General features: G+C 43.5%; 1 protein-coding gene and 1 long non-coding RNA gene across 2 annotated transcripts in view; both read left to right on the top strand.

Annotated features, from left to right (window-relative positions):
* LOC140687908 (trafficking protein particle complex subunit 9-like) overlaps positions 1-27,978 on the top strand; it is a 169,580-nt gene that overhangs the window by 114,989 nt on the left and 26,613 nt on the right. The gene's annotated exons all lie outside the window — the stretch shown is intronic.
* Positions 966-27,760, top strand: LOC140687913 (uncharacterized). The gene is made up of 2 exons (XR_012062542.1): positions 966-1,133; positions 27,580-27,760. It is a non-coding gene; the product is annotated as an uncharacterized lncRNA (long non-coding RNA).

Consider the following 27,978-nt stretch of genomic DNA (forward strand, 5'->3'; position numbering starts at 1 on the left):
AGGTAGTTCTGAGCGACAACACCTGCGGGTGCTTGGTTCTCAGAGCAAGAGAAAACCCAGGTCCGCGTGGGGGCAATGGGTGTGATCCCCATAGAGTTTCTGCAGAAGCATCCCATGGAGGGCTGGATCAGGGAGGTAAAATTTGAGCTGGGGAACTTGAAGGGTTACAGAAGGGTACAGAGGCAGGTCTGCCGCCTAGGGGTGCCCCAGAGGTAAAGCTTTTCTCTCCAACTCCGCTAAGACCCTCCCCTCTCCAGATCCCTCCCTACTCTCTGCTCATCGTGTCCATCTGTATCTCTCCAATTTTCCCGTCCTCTCCACCCGCTCCCATCTTCTCCCTCCCTCCCTCCCTGTCCCACCTTCTCTCACAGAACCCAGAGAGGATCGCTGGCCCTCCTGCGCATGCGCAGTCAGTGCCAAGTGGTCCGCTGGTTGGAATCTCTATATCCTAGCCGGGGATCGGGCCCAAAGGTTTCTCAACTCTGTCGCCCGGTAGGACTTTGGTTCCTGTCTTGGGCCGGGGCCTCTGGCTGTGGAAGTGCAAGGTGGGGGGCTCCCGGGAAAGTGGTCAGGCGGTTGCGGGAGGGCGGTCCGCCATTCACAGTCCCCAAGGGCGCCAGGCAGCCCGTGTTCAGATGAATTGCTCAGGCCAGACCCCTCTACCCACGCCACCTGCCCCGGCGCCCCGGCCACAGCTGCCAAGGGCCAGGTGTGCCCCTGCCACCTCTCACCCAGCCGGGATCCCCTCAGTCCGCGGCTGGCGTCCCCTTCCCCTCTCCCGCCCGCGAGTCCTCTCCTCCCGGGCTTCCTCTCCTTGGCCGCCGGCCCGTTCACGCCCCTGGGAGGGCTGTGTCCGGGCGGACGGGGACTGCGGACCCGGACGGGGCGGGGGGCTGGGGCTGGGGCTGACCTCCGGGCAGGGCTGCAGCCCGCGTCCCTCCCCTTTCCCTCCCCCCCCGGGGCAGCCCTCCTCTCCCTTTCCCGCTCCCGGAGGACCAGCTCAGTGGCCTGGGCACTGCTCCCTGGGCTGAGAACCTCCGGCTGTAACGCCCTGCTTCTCCAGTTGGAGTCGGAAAAAGGGAGCCTCAGTGCTGAGCGAGCTTCTGTCTCCTCCCTCAGTTTTTCTGCTGCAGGTAAGTACTTTTAACACTTTCAGGTGTTATCATGGCTGTGCTTGTTGATGTCACGTGTTTTTATAGTGAGAGTGATTACAGTGGTGAAAGCAGGGCTTGGTTCTGTTAAAAATGAGCTGAAGGCATGAGGCTGTCACATCCTCCTTCCTTCCCTCTCCCAGGGTGAAAGGAGTGATCCTCGATTTTCAAAAGATAGTTACAGTCCCTAACTAGCACAGCCCAGCTAGTGTGTGTTAAGAGGAACAGCACCACCAGAGGCCTTGGAGACCCAGGGATATTGCAGTCCTAAAGAGTTCCTGGCACAGTTTGGTTTGTTTTGGTTTTTTGTTTTTCTTAAATTGTGTGATGGACTAGTGGTATAAACAGAAAAATAATTGTCAAGAAATATTTCTTCATGTAACAGTGTTATTGTGATATAGTTCACACACCATGAATTCCATCCATTTAAATGGTACAATTCAGCAGCTTTTAGCATATTCACAGTTGTGCAACCATTATTATTCCAGAACGTTTTCATCACTTCAGAAAGACCAGTGGAAATGAATGACCTATCCACCCCTCCGAAGTGGTGGTTCTAAAGAAATTTCTTGGCTATTCCTGATCATAAATTAACTTGTTACATTCCAAGAAAAATCTGGTAGGAATTCTAATCAGAATTGCAATGAATCTGTCTATCAAAACTGGAAGAATTAATGTCTTTATGGCATAAACTTCTTCTACCCATGAATATATCTGGGACCCTATCTTTTCATCTGTCCAGTGACTGGCCCATGGGAAGTCCTCACTACTTGTTGTACTTGTGAATGATGAGATTCTATACATTGTTAGTTGCAGCTGTAGCCTTTCACAAAAGAGAAAAGTAACCTCAGTGAAGCAAGTGACTCTCTGATGGTCAGAAAGAGTGACAGCCAGTGCTGGAGTGATCCAGTGGACTTGGTGCTTGCAACCAGAATTCTCCACCACATACAGTTAAGGGGATTAGAGTGTTCTTTTATTTTTTCTTAATGGCGTTGCTTTTATTTTTACTTATTTTTTTAAATTCTTTTTTATTTAAGTTTTGTCAATTTACAATGTTAGTTTCAGGTGTACAGAAGAGATTCAGTTATAAACATATGCATATGTATATATATGTTTTAGATTGTTTTTAGTATAACTCATTACAAGAAATTGAATATAGTTCCCTGTGTTATACAGCAGGTCCTTGTCATTTATTTTATATTTACTAATTTGTATCTGTTAATCCCCCCTTCCCTGCCTGCTAAACACAGTTTACTTTCTATGTTCATGAGTCCATTTCTAGGAGCACCGTTTTTCCTAGTAATATATGCTCTTTGGCTGCTTTCAGTTTCAGTAATTTCATCTTATCTGTGGGTGCTTTTATTCTGGTGGCCTTTATGTGGTTTCCACACGTGGTAATAGAGATCTGTATTTGGGACAAATTCAGGCCTCTGTATTTCCTGGTACAGAGTGCCCACTGAATTGATGCTTGAACTGGGAAAAAGGCACAGTAAATTTTGGAATTTCAACTATGGTTGAGAATTCCAGGGTTCTATAACCTGTTTAGACAACCTTAATATTGGCTGCACCCATACTGGGTAATTTGGTGGAAATTCATGGTATGGTGGTGTAGAGACAGGGAATTGTATGCTTCTTCTCTTTCTGTTTTATTACACTCATTCTCCTGGGCCTCCCAGATCCTCCCCCAGAAGGGCCCAGGGCTGGCTTGGTGCTGCGCTGAGGCAATATTTGTTAATAAGGCCCTTTCCTCTACTCATCTGAGCCTCCGGTTCTTTCTCTGCACAATGAGGGCTTAGACTTGATAAGTACTTTTCAGTTTCTTTTAAAGCCATGTTTCCTTTGAGAAACAGAAAATGCAAATCTCTCCTCTCAGCCCAATCCTTTAGATTTTGATAAGTCCTCCAAGGAGTAACATAGCTCTTTGTGGAATATGAATGTGATTGTGATCCCAGGTGAAACAGAAAAGACTCTTCAGAGATTGATTGCAGGGAGAGGGCAGGAAAGGGGTAGTATGTCACACTTTCTAGTGTGAGCACTGGAGCAGGGGCTTGGATTTAAATATGGTGACTGACGTGGCCTCTCTCTAATCTTGTAGAATGTGATAAACTTCTCTACCTCAGTTTCTTGATGTGTCAAGTTGGGGTGATAATATTTTAAGGCTTTTGTGAAACATTATACACATAAGCCATTTGTGTCTCGGTAGAAACAAGACCTGCTAGGGATTCAGGGATTTGTTTAAAAAAAATCTTGTCCATAGCAGACTGTCTGTGTGTATTTTAAGTTCCTGGAGGGTGAGGGTGAGTCTGAAGCCCATTGTGGGACAGGTGGGCCATAGTTCTCTGTGCCCCAGTTTACCCCCTCCTCCCCAGTCCTCTTCCTCAGTACAGGATGAAGTTCCCTTGTAGATTTTCTCAGAGGTCTTGTGGAAATAGCTTTTCATTTTATTGTTTCACCAAGAAGTTCTGCCATCATGATCTCTTTGGTCAGGCTTTGAAGGGCTGCCATCATGATATCTGGTAAGAATTCTATGGAATTGGGAGTTTCTATTTAATGAAAAGGAATAAAAATTACAAATAGAAAATTAGAACAAGGGTGGTTTCAGGGGCTCTTTGAAATGGACACCATTAGCTTTGTTAGCTTCAGGTGCTGTGGCCTGTTGCCACGAGGACCCATTCTCTTGCTTTGAAGTTGGAGGTACCAGTGGGTCCAGTGGGAATGATAACTGAGTGTATCTCATGGGCTGGGCATTGACCTATTTGTACTGTGGGTTCCTAATTTGAGACAGTGAGCTCACCTAACCTCAATAACCTCTTTAAAAAATTAGACTTTTTATTTTGAGATGTAATGTTGATTCCCATGTGGTAGTAAGAGATTATATGGAGAGGGCTTATGGATCCTTTTGCCCAGTTTTCCTTCATGGTTCCATCTTGCAATATTGGGGTACAATTCATTACTGACTCACTAACAATTTGAGGTTTGTGTTATTGCCCTCATTTCTATTCATGATTAAACTGGGGCTTAGAGAAGCACACAGGCCTACCCAGGTCACCCACTTTGTTAGTGCAGAGTCGGGTGAACGTGGGCTTGGGATTTCCAGGCAGTACCATTATGATGGTCTGTGGCAGGGAGCAGCATTCACTTGCTTGTTTATTCATTCATTCAACAAACATTTATTGAGTAAACTCTGTGGGTCATATGCTTTCTTTGGCTTATCTGATTATTCATCACTACTGAGAATCAGGCAATGTTTATATTTTTTAATCTGAGAAAATTAGCTCTGAGAGGTTATAACCCTCTGAAAGGAAGTATAGCTCATTAAGGAGGGATAGTACATTTGTACAGTCACCTCTTTTTATGCAGGTGGTACCCTAGACATTTTACATTTGCAAACATCCGTAATTCAGATATATTCTTGTAAGGCAAGGATTTTTTTTTAATTGAAGTATAGTCAAGTTTACAATGTTGTGTCAATTGCAAGGTGTTTTTTGACTTTTGAATTAAAAAATACTTTTTCAGGAGGGTAATTACGTGTATTTATTTGTTTCATTTTTTAAAATGAGTTACTGGGTTTTGAACCCAGGACCTCGTACATGGTAAAAATGTGCTGTACCACTGAACTGTATCCTCTTCCCCTAGGCAAGTTTTCTTCTCCATTATTATGAAGCTTAGGGGATCAAATAATTTGGATACAAATCCAGATCTTTTAATCCTACTGTGGTCCTTTTCTTTATATTCTGCTGAAGGGGTTTGGGGAAAGCATTTTCTTTGTTCATTTTTTATTCAGCATTTTTGAGCAGTGACTTTGCATCAGGGCCTTGCTAGGTGCTTGGAAATAGAAAATAAGAAATGACCCTTCTCTGCAGAGGCAGGAAGCCTAGACCAAAAGCTGGGTAATATGATCCGAGATACATTAGCCATGTGCAGACTCTGAGGACAAACTGTACCCCCGGATTTGCTTTGGCTTCCCTTGCCTTCTGGCTGGTACACACCAGGTCACAGCAACCCAGATGGGCCCGTAGCACACAGCAGAGTATGTACCTCGATCTCCTCACCCCTCTCGGCAGGGCCAGCAACATGAGCATCCCTGACTACGTGCAGTGTGCTGAGGACCACCAGACTCGTCCCGTTGTTGTCCAACCAATGGAGATCATCTCAGAGGAGAATTTCTTTTGCATCTATCAGCTACTCACCTCGGTGTGCCATATCAGCCCATGCGGCTCCCAGTGGACATTCTGTATCCACTACAGGCACCACTATGTGCCCGAGAATGGGTGGAGCGTCTTCCAGACACACTGCAAAGTCGTGGGCCTTGTCACCATTACCAACTGTCTCTCTGCCAAGGCCTTGGAGAAGCTGCACATGCAGAGGGGCTGTATGGCACCGCGCTTAATGACTCTCAGCTCTTTGTCTTTGTGCTGCATGTGGAGGTAGCCGAGTAGCCGTTCACTGACGTGTCCTTCAATCTACGAGGACTGCAGGGTGGTGGAGAAGAGGATCGAGGACTTCACTGAGTCACTCTTCATCTTGCTCAAGTCCAAGTGGCTGGATGGTGGCCACAAGAATTTTGGGGCAAGATTCCCCTCCTCTGCATCCTGTTTGAGAAGGAGGACTTCATGGGACTGGACACAGACAGCAGGTAAGTTTACCTGGAGGCCAGCCCACCCTGGCTTTGTGCCGGATTGCTTCCCTACATCCAGAAAGGGATCAGCAAGGAAGAAGTCTGTCTTGTAGCCAAGGGGGGAGGGAGGTGCATCCCGCTGGTTTACAGACATTTCAAAGTGAATCCGCCTTTGTTTCAGAGAGATCCTTTTAGGGTTAGTGTGGACACTTACTCCCGCTTTACAGCCAGGACCATGGTGGGAACCCTGGAGTTGCTGTCCAATAAATTAGCCAAAGCCACTGATGCTAGGAGCACTGGGGAGGAGGCTGGACTGAGCTGAGATATGCTATAGGTCAAATGCACATCAGAAGCTGAGGCTTGTCTAGCAAATGTATATAAACTATCTCTTTACTTCCTACATTGATTACATGTCAAAATGATAGTATTTTACATACAGTTGATTAAGTAAGATCTGTTCTTAAAATCAGTTTCTAGTATTTGTTTTTTGTTTGCTGGTTTGTTTTTTTGTTTACTATTTTATATGTGGCAACTGGGAAACTTTCTTTACATGGCTCTCATTTCATTTCTGTTGGGCAGCCTGTCCTGGGACAGTCTCATTCCTTTGCTTTTGGATGAGATGCTTAACCCCGAGAGGCGGAACGGGGCACTGGTTGAGCTGGGGCTGGAGCTGGTGTCTCCTGCCTCTCAGGCCCAGCACCTGTTCGGCTCAGGCCCTCTCTTCTTGCCCGACAGCCACCATGCCAAGTTAGGACATCAGAAACACCGCCAGGGACTCCCGAATGAACTCCTTATGCAGGGAAAGGCGTATCACGGTGTATGGGACAGAGCAGGGAAATGTTCATTCTCAGTTTGTCCCTGTGATTAAGTCAAAGTCCCCACTTTGCCTCGGAAGTACAGACGAGCTCTTTTGGGCTGCCTACCCCCCCACCTTCTGCTCTGTTTCCCGGTGTATCTAACGTGCTGTCCCTCGGGCAGAAGAGGGTGAGATGTCTTTGCCGAGAAGTGGTCCCCCTTTGCTGGGGAGAGTAAGGGAAGCTGTGTCCCCCCGTCCTATGGCCTCTCTCCTTGTGTCTGGAGAGGGCTCATGGTGGTCCCACAGGTGACGGTCCGAGAACCTGGCACATGCTGCTGGGCCCGCCGTGAAGGCAGTGCTCTGTGATTCTTGAACTTACCTAAGATCAGATCCTACTTTCTGGTTGTTGGTAAGTTGGAGGAGAAGATGCTAGAGAATTGATAAAAAGAATATCTAGACCAGCCCTGTGAGTGAGAAGAGAAGTGGACCCGAGTCCCACCTGCGAGAGCCCACCTAGCAGTCTCTGGATGAATTTTCTGTTCCTCCCAGATATACCTGTATGGCTTAAGGAAGGGGAGAGGCTTGTCGTGGCCATGATCTGTGCTTGTCCTCACAGGGCCCTGTGATCTACATGCCCGCACTCCCCTTCTGCTTCTTGGGGATGTGCTGGTATGTTTAGGAGCCTGGGCACTACTGAGGGCATAGCTCCCAGCACCGTGCTACACCGAGTCTGGCTCTGTTCACCTCACCTGTCAACACCTGCTGAGGCCCCAGGCATTAGTCAAGGTAGGTGCATCGGTGCAACGTAAGCAGAGACCACCTTCTCCCCCTGGACAGACCGGTGAGTGAGCAGTTGAAGCCTTGAGCCCTGCCCCAGCCCCCACGCCAGTGCCTCCTCTTTTGTCATAGGAGTCACTGGTGACATTTTTACTCAACAAATGCTTGTCTCTGAGTCTGCAGAGCCACCAAAGAATGCCAGCTTGTTTTTGTCTTTTGAAGTCTGCCCTTGGGACTTGGCGGAGTAGCCGAATGTGTACTTAGCCCACAGTGTTTGACACTGTCACCTTTGATTACCCAGAACCTCATGTACCAGGCATGGCTCCCGGCATCAAAATACAGCAGCGCATTAAATCTCCCTCCTTGTGGGTCTGTCTGTCCTGGTACCATAAGAGCTCAGCCAGCTTCTGAACGTCAGTGAGATAACGCGGCCAGTGAGCTCAGGTCAAGCACATTCTCCTCCAGTCACTTTTACCACATTGTTGCTTTTAGTATTCCACAGTCATTAGTTTTTTAAACAATGCTTTGGTGAAGGAGCAGAGCCTAATTCTCTCCTGCTACTCTTGGTGGAAGTGAGTAAAACGGTCCAGAATGAAATGCGACCACAATTTGTAGCTCAAAATCTGCCTAGACGCTTGTAGGTGGAATTTGGGTTAGGGGCGCTGACCACGTTTGGGTCGTCCGGCAGCACCGCTCCCCTCAGGCCCCTGCTTTCCCTGGAGCAAGAGGTGAGGGTGGGTTTCACCATCCCGCGTCCCTGGCCTCACACACTCACATAAATTCTTCTACATGCTGTCAAAATCATTTTTGTTCTTGTGTGTTTCTAATTTTCTCGTCTTCATCTTTTCCTTTTTCTTTATTCCTTTTTCACTTGTACTGCCCAGTGAGCATGTTGTTGCATCTGAAAATGTGGGCTGTGCACATCCTGCATTGGAAATAGCCAGATTGCCATCCGTGCTGTCTCAATCATTTTAAAAAGCAAAAACTTAACAGCTGTCTTGATCCATGTATTATCCTCGTCATTTTGTATTTTCTTAATTTTTGGAATATTTACTTTGTTTGCACATTACCCACTGGTTTTTGATACCTGTTAAAATCCTTGCTTTGAGGAACCTGTTTGGTCCTCTTTTTATTTGGTGACAAATGCGCCCTTATTAAATTTGTTTCATTGTTTTGAAGAAGTGAGATGCGAATTGATTTAGGCGGCTGCTGAGGGATTCTTTTCATGGAGTATTTAAACTTGTAAAGTCAAATTCTGCGGCAACTTGCACGATTCCTGCTTTTATACAAACGTGCTCGGCACGAGGTTCCTGGCTGTCGCTGTGTGACGTGCGTGACGGCGCTTCCTGGCCGGTGGTCACTGGTGAGGAAGTGGCCGGCTCGGGGGTGAGCATCTGCAGGGGACGCTGTTGGAGGAAGCAGTCACCGTTTGGTTCTTTAATTTTTTTTTTTTGCATTCAACTTCCCCGTGCCATTTACTTTACTTTGCCTTCATAAAGGGGCCGAATTGGGTCTAAAATCCATGCCACTATTTTGTTCCCTTTACGAGGCTGGTTTTTCTGAGTATCAGGACAACATGGCCTTCTCCTAAGTAGCTGGCTCACCTGGATCTGTTGGACACAGGGACAGCTAAAAGGGCCATAGCTTCCTCTCTGCTTCAGCCAGTGGGCATTCAGAGCTGGGTCTGTGGTTTGCCTCAGCAGCCGTGCAGACCTTCCTACCCAGGGATTTACTTTTAACCCATGTTGGTAGTAAATAGCTGAATCCGTTTCTGTTGCAGCTGACGTTCACCACTGACGGCCGTGTCATTAGTTTGTGGTAGTCAGTCTCCAACACCCCAGACAACCATGAAGGAAGATGATTTGGCCGACCTAGGACCTTGGATTCTCACCCTCACCATGGTTCATCTCACCCGGTGGAAGGGTGTGGCCACCACCATCATGCTGACCATGAGGCCTTGTTTCTCCTTTCATGCTCTGGTCCAAATGTGGACACTTCATTTTTCACTGAATTTGTCTCACTTGAGACAGGCCAGAATATCTGAATGAGTCCATCACATTCTGGGTGGGGAAAAGAACAGAAGTAAGTGTCGCAAGTAGATGGAGTCTAGGCTGTCCGGGTTGGCAATTGCAGGCTGGGATCTGTGATGGCCGGGCTGTACCCTGGACACAGGCCTTTCCCGTGGCTCCCATGAGCCCAGGAGTTGGAGTGAGAACAGCCTTGCCTGGGTTCCCACATCCTCATCTGCTCACTTTCAAGTGTGTCTGCTAATTAGAAGCTCCTCCAGACCTCGGGCCCTTCAAAGCTCAGACCACGGGAGAACCTTGAGTCCCTTCTCCTGGGCCTCCTGTGTGAGAATCCAGTGCCTTCTGAGGTGGCCAGTGGCAGGAGATGCCTCCCCCGCCGGGGAGCACCCTACGGAGGACTGTTATTCAGTGCACCATGCTGTGAGCTTGTGGGGTTCCGACCATGGTCCCTGCAGAACCACACTTGAGATGGACTTATTGTCATAAATAACAGGACTGATTGCAGGGCAGGGCCGGGGGGAGGGAAGAGTGGAAATTGAATGTGACCTCAGACAACTAGGTGGGTGCTGGGGCTGTTACTAAAATGGGGAGTCTGGGAGATACCTGCCAGGAATTGAATTCCAGAGTAAATGGTGGACATGAGGCATTTTTAAGATGCCATTTTTCATCCAAGTTAGGACTTCAAAGAGGCACTTGGGTCGATGAGCCTGGGGCTCAAGTGAAGGAGCCGGACTAGAGATACACGTTGGGAGTCGTCATTCTTAGCTGGTGTTCACAGCCTTGCATGTGAATTAGATCTTCTCGAGTGCTGCAGACTGAGGCTGAGGGGTGGCAGGGCTGTGCCTGGGTTGGAGGAAAGCCCAGACCATGCAGCTTTGGTGTGTCAGTTAGCTGCATTTGCCATTTTCAGAGCAATGCTATTTATCCTTAAGGGGCCAGGGGGTGGGCAGGGCCAACCAGGAAGAAATCTGCAGGGAGGGTCGTGGCCACATGTGTGTCTTGGGAAGGTGCAGAGGCTGCAGGGTCTGGGAGGGTAGAGTCCTCAGAAGCTGAAGTTGGAGTGGGGAGTGGGGAGAATGTAGTCACAGTCACCTGTGAGGGAGGGAGGGAGGCCTAGGGAGTCCCCACCTTACCGGACTCTCTTTCCCATGAACAGAAGGCAGTCAGACAGAGGATCTGAGGTGAGAAGGGATGGGCAAAGGGAGGGGAGCCAACCTGGAGAATGGTGCTTGGAAAGTTCTGGAGTAGTCTCCCTGAAAAATAGAGTTAAATATACCCAGACTCTTAAGAACATTGTTAGTGACTTGGGAGGAGGCAGTTGTTTTTCTGGCCTCCTAAGGGTAAGGCATGTATCCAGGGATACACAGAAGTTACGGGCAGTCTGTTCCGGGGGCTTGATCGTTACCGGGGGAACAGTGCAAGTTTAAAGGGGCAAAAGGGCAGCGGAGGGAAACTAGCCAGGCCCCGTGTCAGGTAGCAGTCGGCCGCCCTACTTGCGTGTTGCATTCACATCCATGCCTCCCAGGTGGGCAGTGGCAGCCCCCTTTTGGGGATTGGGAAGCCTTCTCAGAGGGGTTAAGGAATTGGTTTGTTTAGCGGTTGATAAATGCTGTAGCAGGATTCAAGCAGAGCCTTGTCAGACTTCAAGGGCATGTTCTCTCTACTGTTTCCAGTACTTCCCTGTTATACCTGGAATGGTGAAGTGGGTCAGTTTTGGAGCCTTTCAGAAAAAGTATGATTTAAGTGCCTCAGGACTGTTTCACAAAGCTCAGCGTTCTTTGATGATTCTGAAGCACGCAGTGCTTTTCGCCCCACAGAGGTAACGTCTAACTCCTTTGAAGATGACGTGGTTGCAAATGATGTACAGGTGCAAAACCAGACTCTGCAGCTTCTGAACGGAAACTCTCCAGTTCTCCCTTGGTCAGCTTTCTTCCGCGGGATGTAACTGTGCTGCAGCGTAAACCTGAGCTTTCCGTATGGAGTGAGTGTTTAATATCCAAAGTTAGCATAAAACGGTCAGATGAAGAAAACCGACGTTGACAATTTATTTTTGGGTTCCATTAGTCAAGATATACTATCAATTAATGACCCATATAGCAAATGAAATTCAGTATAGGACATTGCATTTCTTGCTTTCTATTTAGAGTTCTCTTACAGAATAAGGTTGCCTGCTTTGGAACATCAGCTTCACCACCACGGCACCTATCAGTGTGTTGGTGTGATTGCATTTACAGAGTGAATCTAATCTGGGCTTCCTAAGCCCCAAACACTCCTGTGCAAAATCACGGGCTGTAGCCATCTGTTAGTCACGCAAATACTTCTAAAATTATATGATTCCAGAAAAGAAAGAAGAGAGAGAGAGAGATTGCCTTTATCAAATTTCCTTTCAGTTCTAACTGAAAACTGTTGTTGAGCAGCTCTTGTTTCTTTGGATATGAATATATACATTTCTTTGCATGTAACCTAGGTTTTGGACTAGAACACCAAGTTCTTGCTGTCCACAAGCCACAAAAATAGTAGCCAAATTGGACCCGTGTGAAATAGTTTATACTTTTTTCTGAGAAAGTATCCTTGAATTTGGGACTTGGGCTGTGATTTTTGCTTTTTGATTCCCCCACCCGTCTTGTAATCTCTCACTCCTTACCACGTGGCCCCCAAGGGTTCGTGGTCTTATTAGGAGCAGGCACCCAGTTGGTCTCCATATATTGCCGCTATAGATAGAGCCCAGACAAGACTTAAGGACATTATCAGAGAGGACTTCCTGGAAGAAATGGGCTCTAAATTCAGTTGTGAGGACAGAGTAAGAGTCAGCCAGGAGAAGGAGTCAAGAATGTGGCTCAGGTCGCAGGTGCAGCCCGGGCAGAGGCCTGGAGGCTTTTTGCGTGGGGACCCGGGGAGAGTGCACTGTGCAGTCCAGGGTGGAGGGAGCCCCTGCTCGGGAGGACACTGGAGACAGTCCGTGGTGTAGGGCTTTGGAAGAAGTTGAGTTTTACTAGAACTGACACAGTAGGCAGTGAAGGGTGTCAACAGAAAGTGACCCTCAGGAAAGGTACTTCAGGTTTTGCTTCTGATATTCTACAGACAGAAGGATCGGGATGGGCGAGAGCAGTTATATCTGTCCCTTTGAGATCCAACCTGTCATTCATTTATTCATAACACGTGCACTTCTGTGAGTATAGGGGAGAGAGGGTGTAGCCACGATAATAAGCAAAATGTATTTGCTTCTTGAGAGCTTAGCATTGTCAGAAGTTGACTTAGCCTAGAAAGCTCTAGGAAGAGAGGAACAAATTGTGGAGGTTGGAGGGAGGGAAGGCTTCCTTGGGAAACAGTCAAAATGAGCCTGGAGGCAAGTGAGAGGTAGGAGCATGTCAGGGGACCCCTGAGGTCACTGGGAACCTGTGTACTGAGGTGAGGCTGGGCAAGCAGGGTCTGGGGTGGGGCTAGAACTCTAACAGGGAGCCTCTGAAGCATTCGAAGTGGGGTTGATGTAATCAAATTTGTGATTTGGGAAGGCTGCCGTGGCTCTGTGTGTGTAGCGGGGATGAGGGGGTGGGTGCCACCAACTGGGGGAACATAAGAATACCATTCACAGGCTGGAATATGGGCATCGGGGCTACTTGGGGACGGCAGGGGCAGTGTGGATGCCGGCTTTCTTTATGGGGGGCTTGTTAGCGGGGCCGCCCTTGAGGCACCTTGTGGCTGTAAGAAAACTGATGGAGGCTGCCAGGTGGACTTTCGTCTTCTCTCTTTCCCTTCCTTGTTTGATGATCTTAGCTCAGCCAACATTTGGAACAAAAGAGCTAATTTCCAGGGTTGCCCAGGACTTTGTTGAGCTCGTTCGAGTGAGATCTGATTGGATTTAGGTTTGTGTTCAGATCTGGATGTTCACTTAGCTAGAAACGTCCTGTCATTTCGATTTCCATAGGGGTTTTTATTCTTGGTAAAGATTGCTTTCTTGGTGAGAGGAAATTTAAAACAGCTGTTGTCTTTTTCAAAAAATCCTCTTTTAAGAATTTTAATATTCAAAAGAATACGAATATATAAAATATTTAAGGAAGTCTTTGGTGTGGTTTCTTTGCTTTCTGAGCTAATGTGAAGTTAGAGCCTTTGCATTACTTAATAGCACATCCTTGTCAGTATTTAAAGAGCTGTTAGTGAGCGCCCCAGGTCCCACCTCTCAAAGAATCGTTAAAGTTTGCTCTGAAATAGTGAGGTCATAAAGGTCTTGTTTTCAGAAATCAAACGGTTTATAATACACAGCATAACTCCATTTATAAAATAATAATAAGTTCAAAACTAAGAAAGTGGAGGATAAATGATTTTTTTAAAGCCTAAACATAAATTTTCTTGTGCTAATGTTGCAAGTGGAAATTTTGAAAAGAAAAATCCTACTGCAATATCATCTATTTGGAATACATATATGAGTTTCACGTTTGAAAAGTATCTGCCCAGTGGTTTTCGAAGTCAGGAGCATTCCTGCTCAGATACTGGCAGTGATGGTTGCTGGTTTTCAATGGGAGAGCCTAAATTTGCCTCCTTAGCTTTTTGGTTTTTTTTATAGTGAGAGGGTTGAGTAGTGCTTTGCCAGCATGATTTTGGGGCAATTTGAGGGCAGATGTCGTGTGCCAGCAGTGAGAAATTTCCATGCATTTTATTTTCTGGACATCACCAGGGCACATGTGGGGTTTGTGCCTGCAGGCTGGAATGCTGCAGGACTCCCTGATCATTCACCTTTATGTCCTGGAGCTGCTCCGGTCAGTGAATGATTTTCTGTGGCTTGGAGATAATGTGGTCTGATGGAGATGATCAGATGTGCAGCTAAAATGCTATTACTTGAAATAAGAGTAACCTAGAAACATTTCTCTAACAATACAGGATGAGGGAGGAGGATTGGCTGAGGTGCTTGCAGTGGGGAGTCTTAGTTGACTCCCTCACCGTGACTCCTGCCAATATCCACCCCAGCCCTGCACGGTAGTCCTGCCGAAGCAAGCAAGCACTTTGCTCAGAAACAGACTGAATTTCCTTGTGCCTCTCTTTGTTGGATTTTTTTGAAATCACATTTTGCCCTTTGCTTCAATGCCATACATTCTAGTCACCTCTTACACTCATTTTTCTGGCCTCGTCCATAAATACCTGCTGAATGGATGAACAGAATGTAGTATCTCCATATAGTGGAACATTATTCACACGTAAGAGTGAATAAAAAAGACAAAAAAGAAGAGGAAAATGAAAAATGCCACCTGTTTTGGGAAGTCCACTTTGACTGTTCAACCCACACTTTTCCCTTTGAAACCCAATCACTTATGCTCCACTCTACTCTTTTTGATAGTACTTACCACCTTCTAATAATCTTTAACGTTTTCAAAAAAAAAAAAAGAAAGAGATGCTGATACCACTTCAAAATGTACAAGACTTGATAACAGCATGTTAATTGAAAGGAAGCAGACACAAATGGCCACATATTGTTGATTTCAGTGATATGAAAAGCCCAGAATAGGCACATGCAGAGGCAGAGAGCAGGTGATGGTTGGAAGGAGCTGGTTGGAGGGGGATTAGGGAGTGACTGCTAGTGACAGGGGGATTCTTTTGGGGTGATGAAGTGTTCTGGAAATAGAAGGTGATGAGGGCTGCACAACCGTGAGTGTGCAGAAGACTGCTGAGCACTGTCTCTGGGAGTGCCTGTTGTCGGGGCATCTTTATTTTTTTCTCATCCTGCAATGTGAAGAACCATCTTCTGCTCTGGCCATTCTACTCCTGTGAGTGGTGCGGGTCAGAGACTTTGTAGAGTCATGTTTCTTTTTTCCCCCTGGCTGAGTGTAGGCAAAAAAGATTTAAGCCTGAGAAAGTGCTCCATCTGCAGAAATGTCTTTTAGATTTGCATGGTGTAAAAATCTTGAGATCTTTTAATCATTGAGGCCAGTCTGTGGGGGGAAATACCCCGTGAAGCCTGGGTGATCCGGGGAAGAGCCGCGCTTCTCTCCCAGACACGGGTGGGGATTGCACCCCCGTTCAGGCAGTGAAGGGCCCAGACCCGTGAGCAGACTTGACAATCGTGAATATTTACGTGTATCCGCTGCTTCATCTTGGATATTAATTTCAAGCTGAGTCAGTTTGTGGCGGCAGCCTCATCCTACATCAGGAATTTATAGTATCTGCTCTTTGAGGTGAAGACCTGACAGACTTGATTATTTAACAGTCTGCCTTGAATTGATATCTCAGATTCCTTTGTCAAAAGCAAACAGCAGAAATACAGAATTCCTTTAATGCCAATGTGACCTGGAACGAGTTTAGTCTCTGTGCCTCAGTGGCCTTATCTGTGAGTGGGAAAGATGATAACAGTGCTTCCCTCAGAGGAGCTGGTGAGGGGAGAGTCAGAAGCACAAATGGAGGACTTACAAAAGATGCTCTTGAATGACCGAATTTAGTGCTCTCAGCCTGGTGAGGCCTGAAGGTCAGAGATGTCAGAACAGAGCAGTCCTAGCCGGAGCTCGATCCGTGATGGAAGCTGTTATGATCAGTATCACCACTGTGCGTTATCAGGTAATTTTAAGACTTGGTAATATGAATTCTTGAATAATGTTAAAGGACTAGACATCTCAGATCCAGTTTACATAGTCCTCAAGATTTCTTCTGAGAAATGGATGGTTTCTTCCCCATCTTAAATCTGAGATGAGTCTCTAAAAAATTCTGTATTCCTCCATCTTTTTGCTTTAATTTTCCATTTCCTAAAAAACCATGTTTTTAAATGGAGTTAATGGGGACTGAACTGAGTGCCTCATGCATGTTAAGCACTTACTCTCCCAAATGAGGTATAATCTCCTCCGTGATTTTTGTTAAAATTTACTTTCTTAGTTTACAGAGGTAAGAGGCCTCTAATTCTTTTTCTGGAGACTTGTCCATGAACCTGTAAATCTATAATTAATGGACAAAATTTGGTTTATTAAAAAATCATTAGAATATTCTGCAATTCATCCAAAAAGAAATGCTCATTGAATTAAAATGTTTCTCCTTTAAGGGGATTTCTCCTGTTTGGTCTAGCTTAATTTGTTAACAGCCATCCTCATCATCATAATGACCAAACTCACTGTGAGTGGACACCTACCTAAGGCTAAAATGTTTTCCTCATGTTTTAATTCATAGCAGGTGTTTGATTGTAGGTATCAGTGTCTCCTTTTTTGCAGCTGAGGGATTGAGAGATGGAGCAGCTTGTCCCAAATTACACGCAGCAGGCTGTGGCTAGCTCGGTGCTGGAACCCAGGCTGCACAGAATGCATTCTTAATTGCTCCTCTTATCAGCCTCCCGTTAAGTGGTTACCCGAACACCTGTGACTCCATAAACGGCCGAGTTTAGTGATCTCAGACTGATGAGGCCTTGAAAGGAGAGACACCATTGAGAAGTTGAGACAGAGTGGCAGAAATTAAAATTGTTCATTTTCACAAATTTTTAATTCTCAGGTAATTACATAAAAAGTTATTTTTTTTATTTTAGTGCTCTGTAAGCACTAAAAACAAAACATTAAAAATAATTATAGTGCAAAAGAGAAGTGAGCTCTTAAAGTCCAACCACTGCTAATGATGTTGCTTGTTTTTCTCTTGTGGCCCTTTCTGACAGAAATACTTACAAAGACTGAATTGGTTTTATGTAGTTTTAATATGGAAGAAAAGATTGTCAGTGAATATTGTAAGAAAATTCTTTACTCTTTTCTTTCCTGTTGATGAATATGTACTTTATTTTCATGGCTTAAGTACATTTCCTCATTTGTGAAATTTGAGTAATATCGTTTAATTTGTCTGACTGTGAGAGGTAGATGCCTTGTATACAAAGAACCCAAGAGGTGCTTAATAAAAGTGTGCTGTAACAATGACAGATATTTTAGAAGGATCAACTCTGAATACTAAAGAGTGTCGCTTATTTCTGATACATATTCAATATGTATTTGTATGATATATTTGAATATGGTTTAAAGTAACAAGGATTCATTTTTTTTTTTTGGTGTAGTATGAAGTTTTAATGAAATCTGTATCATTCTAGTGAGACAGGGACTAGTTAAATTGCCTTAATCAGATGACCTTGAAGATTATTTACACAGAATATGTATTGTTACAAATCAGAATTTATGTTGCCGTGTAACCATCCACTCAGACATTTAAATTCGTGGGATTCTGACCAGATCCGTTAAGTTTAGTAAAATCCATATTGATCATTTTCAGGGAATAAGCTCCTCTATTTTGTGATTAAAGAAAATTTTGATTTTTTTCTACATTCTTAACAGGTTTAAAATATCAAAACATTGATTTGACATGTCACTTTTTTAATAGAGAGTATAAAGCTCATGCTGTTTTATTATGTAAATAAATGTTTTTGTATGGCAACAAAATTGTATGATATCCTGGCTCTTTTAGTATTTTGCAAGATACTTAGATAACCTACTGTTGGAAAAATACAAACGTGAATTTTATGAATATAGGTGTAGTACAGATCTGTTGGTTTTTGCTACAGTGCAAGACATGAGGCATAGGAGAGCTTTGCTGCTGATTGCCAGGAGGACAGATCCCATGTCTCAGTTTCCCCTCCTGTAAAATGAAGTGGCTGAACTGGATTCTTTCCTCTTCTAAGATGAGTTTCCATGAGCCTATATCTTCTGTTTATATTCAGGAGTATTAGCAATATCAGATTAAATACTGAATATCCCTCCTTTCCCCCGAATCAAAGTGCAGCATGTGCTATATAAGTTTTATTTATCTGATTCTCGTTACTGATCCTACAGGCAATTTTTGTGTTGCATCTTTCCTGGTAACCTGGAAGGTCATTTTACCCATAGGTGGCACTGTTGCACCTACTTACAGTCTTAACTTTCCTGTTTGTAAAAGGAGGCTTAAACAACGTTATTTTATTTTGATTACTTTACTTAATGCTTCAGAATAGCCCAATGTCCATTATGTCTGTCTAACTGGAAAAGTTATTCTGCTTATATCTTAGATTTATTCTGTCATCTCACTGTGAACATTTCAGACTTGCTCTGCAAACAATAGCAAAATCGGGCTTTTCTTCTAGTGTTAGAAACCAGTGAGCCGGGATTTTATAAAACAGCTAGAAGCGGCATCTGGAGGACCTTAAAGGTGAAAAGTGTATTGAGTTCCCTGAGTTTTGACCCCGCCGCTGTGTGTTAATTGGTGGTAGGAGATTTGGTACATATACGAAGGGGTGTAGTTTTTGATATGGTTTGCCTGCACGCGCTGCCACTGAGCCACTTGAGCCTGAGACAGTTCGTTTTGAGTTTTTCCCTTGTCTATGAGATGGGGACATTCGTATCTGATTTGTAGAATTGTGAGAATTAGAAATTATGTGCAGTGTTTACCACAGTGTGTATGTCAAGAGGGCTCTTAAACTTTAGCTGCTGTTTTGTGTGAAGCCATCATTTGAGAGTCTTTGGCAATTACTAAGAAACAGGAAAATAAGAAGAGATGGTTATATGATGAAAGATATTTGAGGAGGTTCCATAGTTCCTATACCCATAATTTAGCATCAGCAGAGTCAGAACTGTTACACAGTCGCCCTAAACCAACGTTAAGCCACAGAATTATTTGTTACTTCATATATTTTGGGGTTTAAGGAGATCCAATACTTATACATATGTTGTCTCCAGCAGCCTACTGAGAGATGACACAAAAGAGTATACAGGCAATAAATGTCTTCTTTGTTACTGATGAAGCCACGATCTCCATGAACTTCAAGGCTGTGGGAAAATGCGTGTCATGATACTGTGTCCCAGAAATACAGACTCACCCTGTCCCATGTAGCTCTGGGCCACAGCGAGCCTTCCCTTGAGAAGACCTGCCCTTTCATGCACAGGGCTTTCCTGACATGGAGCTGAGCATCCCGCGTGCTTCCCAATGGTGACCAACACTGGAGTGAAAGGAAGGGTTTCACATGCCCTGCTTGTCTCCCCGGACTCACACCTCACTCTGTTAGTGTAATGAGTGCTAGCTGTGGGCCAGGGGCCAGGGGTGTGAAGGGAGAAGCACCCTCCATGGCCCAGAGGAGTGGTTAGGAGACATCCACTCCCTCAGTTTAAACAGGTGGTTGGATGGAACATAAGGGTGCTCCCCAAGAGTGTGTAAAAGGAGAAATAAGGATTTTATTTGGGACTTAGGCTAGCCAGGAAACAGATAAGATGATTAGAGGGGAGACTTGTAAAACAATTTGATATTAAGTTGACATTTGTTGAACACCCAAAATGTGCTACATTCTTTTCTGAGCATTTTACAGAAATGAATCCTTCAATCTTCTCAACAAGCGAGTAAGGAAGGTTTGATTGTTATCCCAGTTTTACAGTGTGGAAATTGAGGCACACAGAGGGTAATTAAGTTGGCAAAATCACAGAACTAGTAATTGGCAGAGCTGGTATTTAAACCCTGGCTGTCTGGTTTTGAGGTTCCCAGAGATGGGCTTTGGGTGTTTAGCATTATCGACATCCCTGAATCTTTGTACCTCTGTGCATCAGTTAGCCTAGAAAGGACAGGGAAAGGAGTGTTACACAGGAGCTCATAGTCATTTCTTGGCCGCTGTCCACGGAGAGTGCACCGTGATTGGCGTTAATTGACTTCTGGGCAGTAGATCTGTTCGTATAATAGAAATATAGTCCATTGAATTAATCTAGAAACCCTTCCTGCTCCGTTTCTGTCCCTGCTTGCCATGTGACTGCCTGCCCGTGATTGGGCCGTGGAGGAGAAAATGTACTCATGGTTGAACTCTGATATTTCAGTCTGGTTCATAGATTCACGTCTTCTGTTACATTAAAAATTTAAGTTTCTGGTTTTCTTGCATCAGTGTCTCATGAGCTTGGTTAATGTGAAACCAGTCCATGGGAGCCCACGGATGATGACGGTATAATTTCTGAGCACGTTGAGGCACTTCTACCCGTGCAGACGTGGCTGGAGGATGTCCAGCTTCCTCACTGATTTCCCCCAACAGCATGGTCCTCTCCCACCCCTGGATGTGAGGTTGGGAGCTCTCTGAGTAGGCCAGTCAGAGGCCCAGTTAACCAATCAGAAAATGATGAAGTACCTGGAAGTGGGTTTAATAGAAGACAAGGGCTTCCAGGTAGTCAGATGGGCTGTTCGAGTCCATTTGGTGAAAAGCTGTCCACTGTCTGTGGTTGAGCTACTTCTTTGCTGTTGAAAAGTCTGGAGTAGATGAAGGGATTTTAAAAAGCAGAAAGGAGTGATTTCAGGTGGTACGTCCACACCAGTGAGAAGTGATGAATGACCGCCTTTGTGAGTCATAGACAGTCTTACAAACTTCATAAACCAGCTTTAAAAGCTCTTCCATCTGAGTGCACTTCATATGGGGTCCAGATCATCACTGGTCGCACTGTGAGGGCAAGTAAGTGATAATGGCAGAAAGGACACGGAGGCATCAAATAGGTCTCAGTCACTTTCCCTGTTTAAAGGATGCAGCACAGTGTAATATATTTTAGCTGGTTTTTCACTGAAAAGTTTTTAGTGTTTTCTGGGACTCCCCAGTGCCCCAAGGTTCCATGCAGCTGGGTGTCCCCTCAGTGCAGCTCTGTCAGCGCTTGCCCTGGGCTGACGCGGTGTCACGGGGAGCAGGACAGTCAGCGTCCCCGGCTCCTCCGAGCTCCGTCTCCTCATCCGCAGAGCCGGGTTTCTCATCCGTGTCTACTTAGTAGGGTTGCTGGGAATCACACGTGATGCTTCAGGTGTGACTTTTGGTTGTCTCTGGCATATAGTTAATATTTGATAGAAACACTTGTTTTTTTAGTATAATTGTAGCACCTAGATTGCAGTGGTTTTTAGTCTGCATTTTTTATAACTTTATTCTTATTTTTAAATATGCACTTATTTTTATTTATTTTTTTTTGGAGGTACTGGGGACTGAAGCCAGGACATTGTGCATGCTAAGCAGGTGCTCTACAACTGAGTAATACACACCCTCCTTTTCTGCACTTGAAGGTAAATATTGCTATACACAAAATAGCTCTTAAACACCATCATGGGACCTAGTCACTGTATAGACAATTGAACACGTATACTATTTCAATAGGAATAAATGTTTCTGAGACATACATTTCTGAATCTGTTAATGTGCTTAAAAACGATCATAGGTAGTGATAAACACGAATCTTTGATCCAGTACTTCTTAGAGACTGTTTTGCCATCAAGGGAAATTACATTCTACAGAGAAGGCTAATTGGGTCTCTTTGATATTTAGATGGTTTAGCAGATGATGAAGGCTTTCAAAAGCTGACAGTTTTGTATTTTAAAGTAACTACAAAGTTACCTTCTACAAGTTGTAAGTACTAAGCTTGTGAAGTGCCCAGTAATCCAGGGGGTATGTGTCTGTGTCTGTGTCTGTGTCTGTGTGAACGTTGGTGTGTGTGATTTCAGGAAGGTAGAAAGAAATTCCATATAGACTTCTGATACCTTTCTCCTCCATTTCAAGGTGTTGGCATATATTTACACTAATAAATTGATATTCAGTTGTCATTTGGCATATTGGGAATAAGACTTTCTCATACTTGTTTCAGAAGGATTAGGGAGCATGAGCTTAGGAAATGGGAGGAGATAGAGGCAGGGAGGTTCTTTAAACTTTGTGCAGAATTAGAAACAGTAACTTTTCTCTTTTCTTCTAAAGCAAACTGGCACTGAATTGTAACATACTATTACTCAGAATTGCTTTTCTGATCAGATACATGTACCTCAGATTTTTAAATGCAACATGAATGATGAAATGTGTTTTAGCAGTTATTTTTAAAAGTAGTCTCTTTTCAAGTAAAAGGCTATATCCTGTTCTTTCTTCTAGCGGTACAAAAAATTCTCATTGTTCTGTTGCAATGATCTATGTGCTTACTTTCTTTTTTTTTTTTCTTTAAGTGCTTTTTTCATTGTGGTTTGAATGAATGTTTAAAATTTCTGGATTTTGATCTTTAGAATATGCTGATTTCTCAGAACTGTTAAAAACCTGATTGTTCACTGCTCCTTGTTTGGTGGGGCACCCTATTGATTTCTGTTGTCTGTTAAAGAGTGAAATTCTTCCTCTAGCCTGCAGATCATTAAGTGAATGGTTTGCAGTGTGCCTTTAAAATTATTTGTATGCATTGAGCATGTTTGTCCAGTGAATTTTAAATTGACTCATTTTAATGACTTTGATTTGATTCTGTGTCTTTTGCTCCTCTCCACAAGAATTTGAATTCTCTGTTGCATTTTGTATACGTGTTCTTAACAGGGGAAGAAATTTTGCATTTTTTACAGAGGTGGGTTTTCCTATCCCCTCTGAATGCCTTCTAAAATTGATACAATAAAAATCAGTTATTGCAGTGCATAAATATTTCATAAATTATTTTTTGGCATAATCAGAAACAATGACCAAGAATGATAATAAAAAATACGAAAACCTTCCTTCCTTTGAAGAATAGAAATCAGGTAGTCAGGCTCCCTCATGCTTTGTGCCTGACACAATTACTCTCATGTCATTGTGTATCATGATTCGGAGATGGTATTGTTTCAGGTTTATAGATTTTTGTTTTAACATTTGTGTTGAATTCTTTCTCCAGGCTGATGTTTCCTGTTGGGTTTGTGAAAAGAGTAGAAGGGAAAAAAATACTTTGTTTTGTTTTCAGGAGGCCTGAGTTGATGGGAAAAGAGTTGAGGGTGGGCTGAGGAAAAGAGTGTCACTCCCTCTCCTCCTGGTTGAAATTGATAAACAAAGAAATCAATTAAGTATATCGATATTTGACCAAAAGAAGTTAGCGAGCCCAAACTGGCTAGAAATGCACAATGGAAATTACTGAATTCAGCTTCAGAATGAGGTGCTTTACCAAGTAGAAGCAGCTTAGAGCAATCAGAAAATCAGTAATATGATGAGATATAAATGGAATATTATATCTTTTATTGCTGAAACTTTTCTACGTTAAGTTGTGTAGAGCTAAAATTAAGTTTCAATCACCAGGAGTTAAGAGAGTGAGTGGTACTGTAGGATCGTTATTCACGGATGTGCCTAGACCCTGATAGAGTGGCTGAAGATGGCAGGAAAAGACCCACATCTAGGATTTTCATCCTAGGGTGTCCTCCATAATGGTTCCATGTGGAAGCAGATGATTGGGTTAACAAATTGTAACACACCCCAGTCGCCTCTGAATTTTAAGAAGAAAAAATATGCTTTGATACTGCTTTACAAGCAAGTTCCTGTGCATCCTCACTCCAGACTCCTTGCCTTAAAAAGCAGAGACAATGCTTTGCTTGTGTAGTTGAGGTTTTAGATAGCACTCTGCTGGTTGTAAAGCAAGGACCGAGACCCTTAGCTATAAACGCTGGGCTTGTGTGTTGTTAGATAATGTATTATCCCCAAAACAAGGACCTGGCTGGTCTGGTGGTCTGCTTTTTAATGAACATATCTAAAAATGTATCTTGTTCCCCTCACCCCATGACTTCCCTAAAGATACACTAATCCTTTGTACTCATTGTGTATTCTACAATCTCTGCCTCATCCTGTCTTTCCCGAATTTCCTCCTTACTATCTCACAACTGTTAACGAAGTTTTCCTTTGATTATACACAATAAATATGGGAGCATTTGAGAGGCTCATGGAGATGGCTCCCTAATCCCTCTCGATTTCTTGACTTTTTCCACAGAGCCTTGAATAATCATTCCTTGTCAGTAAGACTTCTTCCAGCCAGAACCCACAGTTCCAGGTGAGAAGGATGCAGGCTTTATCTCTCCTACCGGAGGCAGAGACAGAAGAGAATTGAGATATGCTCCCCTGTGATCCCTTCCTGCCCCAGGTCTACTGCAGTTCACCTGCAGCCTTCTGGCCTCTGCTCAGAGGGCCTCTGTCCCAGGACTGACCTCAGCGTTTTCTTCCCTTGTCAATATTTCCTGTGCCTTTCAGAACTTGGTCTCTTCTCTGCAATTCAACCCTGGCAGATGTGATGGTGGTCAGCGTGCTGGTGGGCAGTCCTTTGGGGACCCCCAGGAGCCATGCTGATTCTCCTTAGTCTCTCAATCGGGGTTACAGAACAGTCGAGCACCGAAGGAAGCCCATTCTCGAGATGTCAACAGAGCATTTCATCACTTTCATTTTATTTTTCAATTTTTGGTGGAGAAATTATTTGTAGTGAACTGTTCCAGATATTTGCCGCCTGCTTTCCTCATCACCATTCCTTGTTGTCTCTGGTGCTAGTTTTATAAACCAGGTTTCTTCTCTGGTCATTTCTGGCAGCTGGGCTTGCCGAATCCTTGATCTGTATTTGAAACAGAATGCTTCCTCGTGATGTCAAGGTGATTTTCCTATTTCTGAATATTTCGTGTACACTCAGCAACTGTTTCAAGTGAAATGCTCTTGTCCAATTTCGGTTAACTCACATTTGCTGATCTCCTGCTTTCATGCTGAGAGCAGTTTCTTTTTCCTCTAATAAAAGTTAGCAATTTGCATTTACTATGGAAGATACTGGCCCAAGGTCCTTTTGTTCTTAAGAGTTTTAATACAATTCACCCATTAAAATGTACATCGGTTTTTACTCTATGCCCAGAATTGTGCATCCCATTCAATCTTAGAACATTTTCATCCCCCCAACAGGATGCCCCGTATGCATAAGCAGACATTCCCATCTTCCCCATCCTCCCCCAGCCCCAAGGAGCCACTTTTCTCTCTGTGGATTTGCCTGTGCTGGACATTTCATGTAAATCGAGTCACTTCATATAAGTGGAAACGTCTATTGTGACTGAATTCTTTCACACTGAGTAACATTTTCAATATTTGCTCATGTTGTGGCCTTAGTCACTATTCTATGCTATGCTATTGCTGAATAACATTCCACTCTATGGCTGGGCCCCACTGTTTACCCATTCATCAGGTGATACGCATTTGGGTTGTTTCTGTTTTTGGCTGTGATGAGTAACGTCGCCGTGAACACTCATGTGGTATTATTTATGTGGATATTTGTTTTCAGTTCTCTTACGTGTGTGCCCAGAGAGCAGAATTGCTGGGTAAGTCAGAAACGAAATGTTCAACTCTCTGAGGCCCTGCCAGGCTGTTTTCCAAAGTGGCCACGCTGTGTTACATCCTCACCAGCAAGGGCTGCGTGCTCCGCTTCCTCTGTGTCCTCTTTAGTGCTTGTTACGCTTTTTTTTTTATTATACCCTATTGTAGTGAGTGTGAAGCGGCTTCTCCTAGTGGTTTTGACTTGATTTCCCTTACAGCTAATGCTATTGAAACTCATTACATTGTGCTTTATGGACATTTGTATATTTTCCTTGAAAAATACCTTTTCAGATACTTTATTAAACTTTTAATTGAGTTGCCTTTTTATTGTTGAGTTGTAGGGTTTTTTTTTCTTCATTTTGAGATACAAATTCCTTACCAGATAAGTCATTTGAAAAAATTTTCTCCTCTGTGTTGTTGTTTCACTTTCTGGATGGTGCCCTTTGAAGCAAAGTTTTAAATTTTGATGAACTGCAATTTGTCTCTGTTTTCTTTGTTTCTTGTGCTTTTGGGGTATTATTTAAACTCTGAGGTATTTTATTTAAGCTTTTATATATAAAATAACTTAATTCTTAGGACCGTTATAGGAGATGGGTGCAGTTGTTGTCCCCAGTCTATGGATAGGAGACTGAGATGCAGAAAATTTCACTGAAATGTCAGTGTCACATCTACCTAGTGCTGTGGGATTTCAGACCCTCATGTTTGTCCCCAGCATTTGTGATCTTCACCACCATGCTCCACTACTGCCTGGAATCGTTAATGAAAATGACTTTCATTTTTTGATTTCTTGTTAGTTTGTTTTCTCATTGGGGACCTCATCTCCTTATTTTCCTTTCGGATATCAGTGTAGATTTATTTTAGGTCTCATGTAGGCAGAAGCATTGCTATCAGTTAACTTCTTTATTACTCACTCTCCAGTGATGATTGTTGCTAGTTGACCTAACCAAGTCATGCTTAAGTCTTTCCTGCTAATGACACTAAAAACAGTCATGACTTATAGAATGCTCAAAGAAAGTACTTGATTGATTTTATTTTGCTACCCAATCAAACCAATCAAGTAAAAACCCCAGTGTTGACACAGACTATAAGCCCTCCAGAATAGGATCACTGTCTTCCTTCTGTTTCATTTATTTGGTCACAGTGTCTGGATAGTGACTTGCTGTCCAGCAGTTTTGTGAGGATATGGTGCTCGTGAATCATTGTAAGCACAGAATTTTGACAACAGACTGTGTTGTTCATTTCACAAGGGAAAAGATAATATAGAAATACTGCTCAGATCTATTTTAAAATTAAGCTTGGAATTTTGAGAAGAATTCAAGAAACCATACAAAGCTCTTTTTCACTAATTTTAGATCTATCTTAGACACATATGGTTACATAGCAGAGTAAGTTATCAAGTACATTTGACAATAGGAGTGTAATATTGATTATTTGTTTTAGTTGAAATATTCTACCTGGGATAAAGTAATCAGTGCCCATAAATGAACAAATATATTTGTATTTCTATGCAACATGGGAGCAGAGTTCATGTTTCTATATAATATGTATGACTGTGTGTTTTAATCTGTCTGTCAGTGTTTTTATAGTTTTTCAGCAATGTTGTAACTTCAGAATTCTTCTAACATATTCACTCCCGATACTACTGCAGTTTGTTGCTGCTCGTATCCTATCTTATGCATGGGATTCCACTGTCCCCTCAGTGAGGAATTTCCTCTCCTATTGAGCTAGTAGCAGAGTTAAAGGAACAGTGATTTCAAGGCCTTTGCTCTCCACGTGTTCGCAGTTTCCTGTCAATCACGATTTTCTCTTTCTTGTGTTTTCATTGTGCAATTAGAATTTTTGAAAATAATTATTAATATGTTTCACCAGTCTCCCTAGAAATTTGATGTGTTTGTGCTTTTCAGTTTTCAATTTATGAAAATTGTAAATGCAGACTTGTTTTTAAGTAGTCCTTTTTCACTAGATATTTGTTTACCTCTTTATAGTTAATATAATTTTCCCCAATGAATGAATCGGTGTGCATGTTTTAAAAGATACTTTAGTTTTTATTTTTCTTATTCTAACAGGTATATTCGTTGTACAGAATTTAGAAAATAAGGATAAACACAATAATACCTTAAAAATGGCCTCTAATCTCACTTGTAGATACAGTTGTAATGTTTGAAATTGAGAATTACAAGTCCTCTCACTTTGTTCTACTCTTTCAGGTACGTTTTGGTTACTGAGACCCTCGAATTCCCATATGAATTGTAGCAGAAGCTAGTCAGTTATTGCTGAGGAGCCCGCTGGGATTGTGATCAAGACCACGTTGTATGTGTGCTTCACTCTGGGGAGCACTGCCATCCCAAGAATATTGTCATGTGATCCAGGAATTTGCGTGGTTTGTCTTTCAAGGTATTTAGGTCTTCTTTAATTTATTTCAGCAATGTGTATGGTTTACATAGTATTATTTTACTTTAATTTTTGCCTTTATACTGAGGACAATTGTGCAAGGTACCAAGATTAGAATTGTATTATAGCCCCGCAACTTGCTGCCACCATGGACGCTGTGGTCTCTCTTTACCCTTTGTAAAATCTCGCACAAAATAGGACCTAAGTAACTCTCT

The sequence above is a fragment of the Vicugna pacos genome, chromosome 21 (assembly GCF_048564905.1).
Source record: "Vicugna pacos chromosome 21, VicPac4, whole genome shotgun sequence".
Taxonomy (NCBI): Eukaryota; Metazoa; Chordata; class Mammalia; order Artiodactyla; family Camelidae; genus Vicugna; species Vicugna pacos.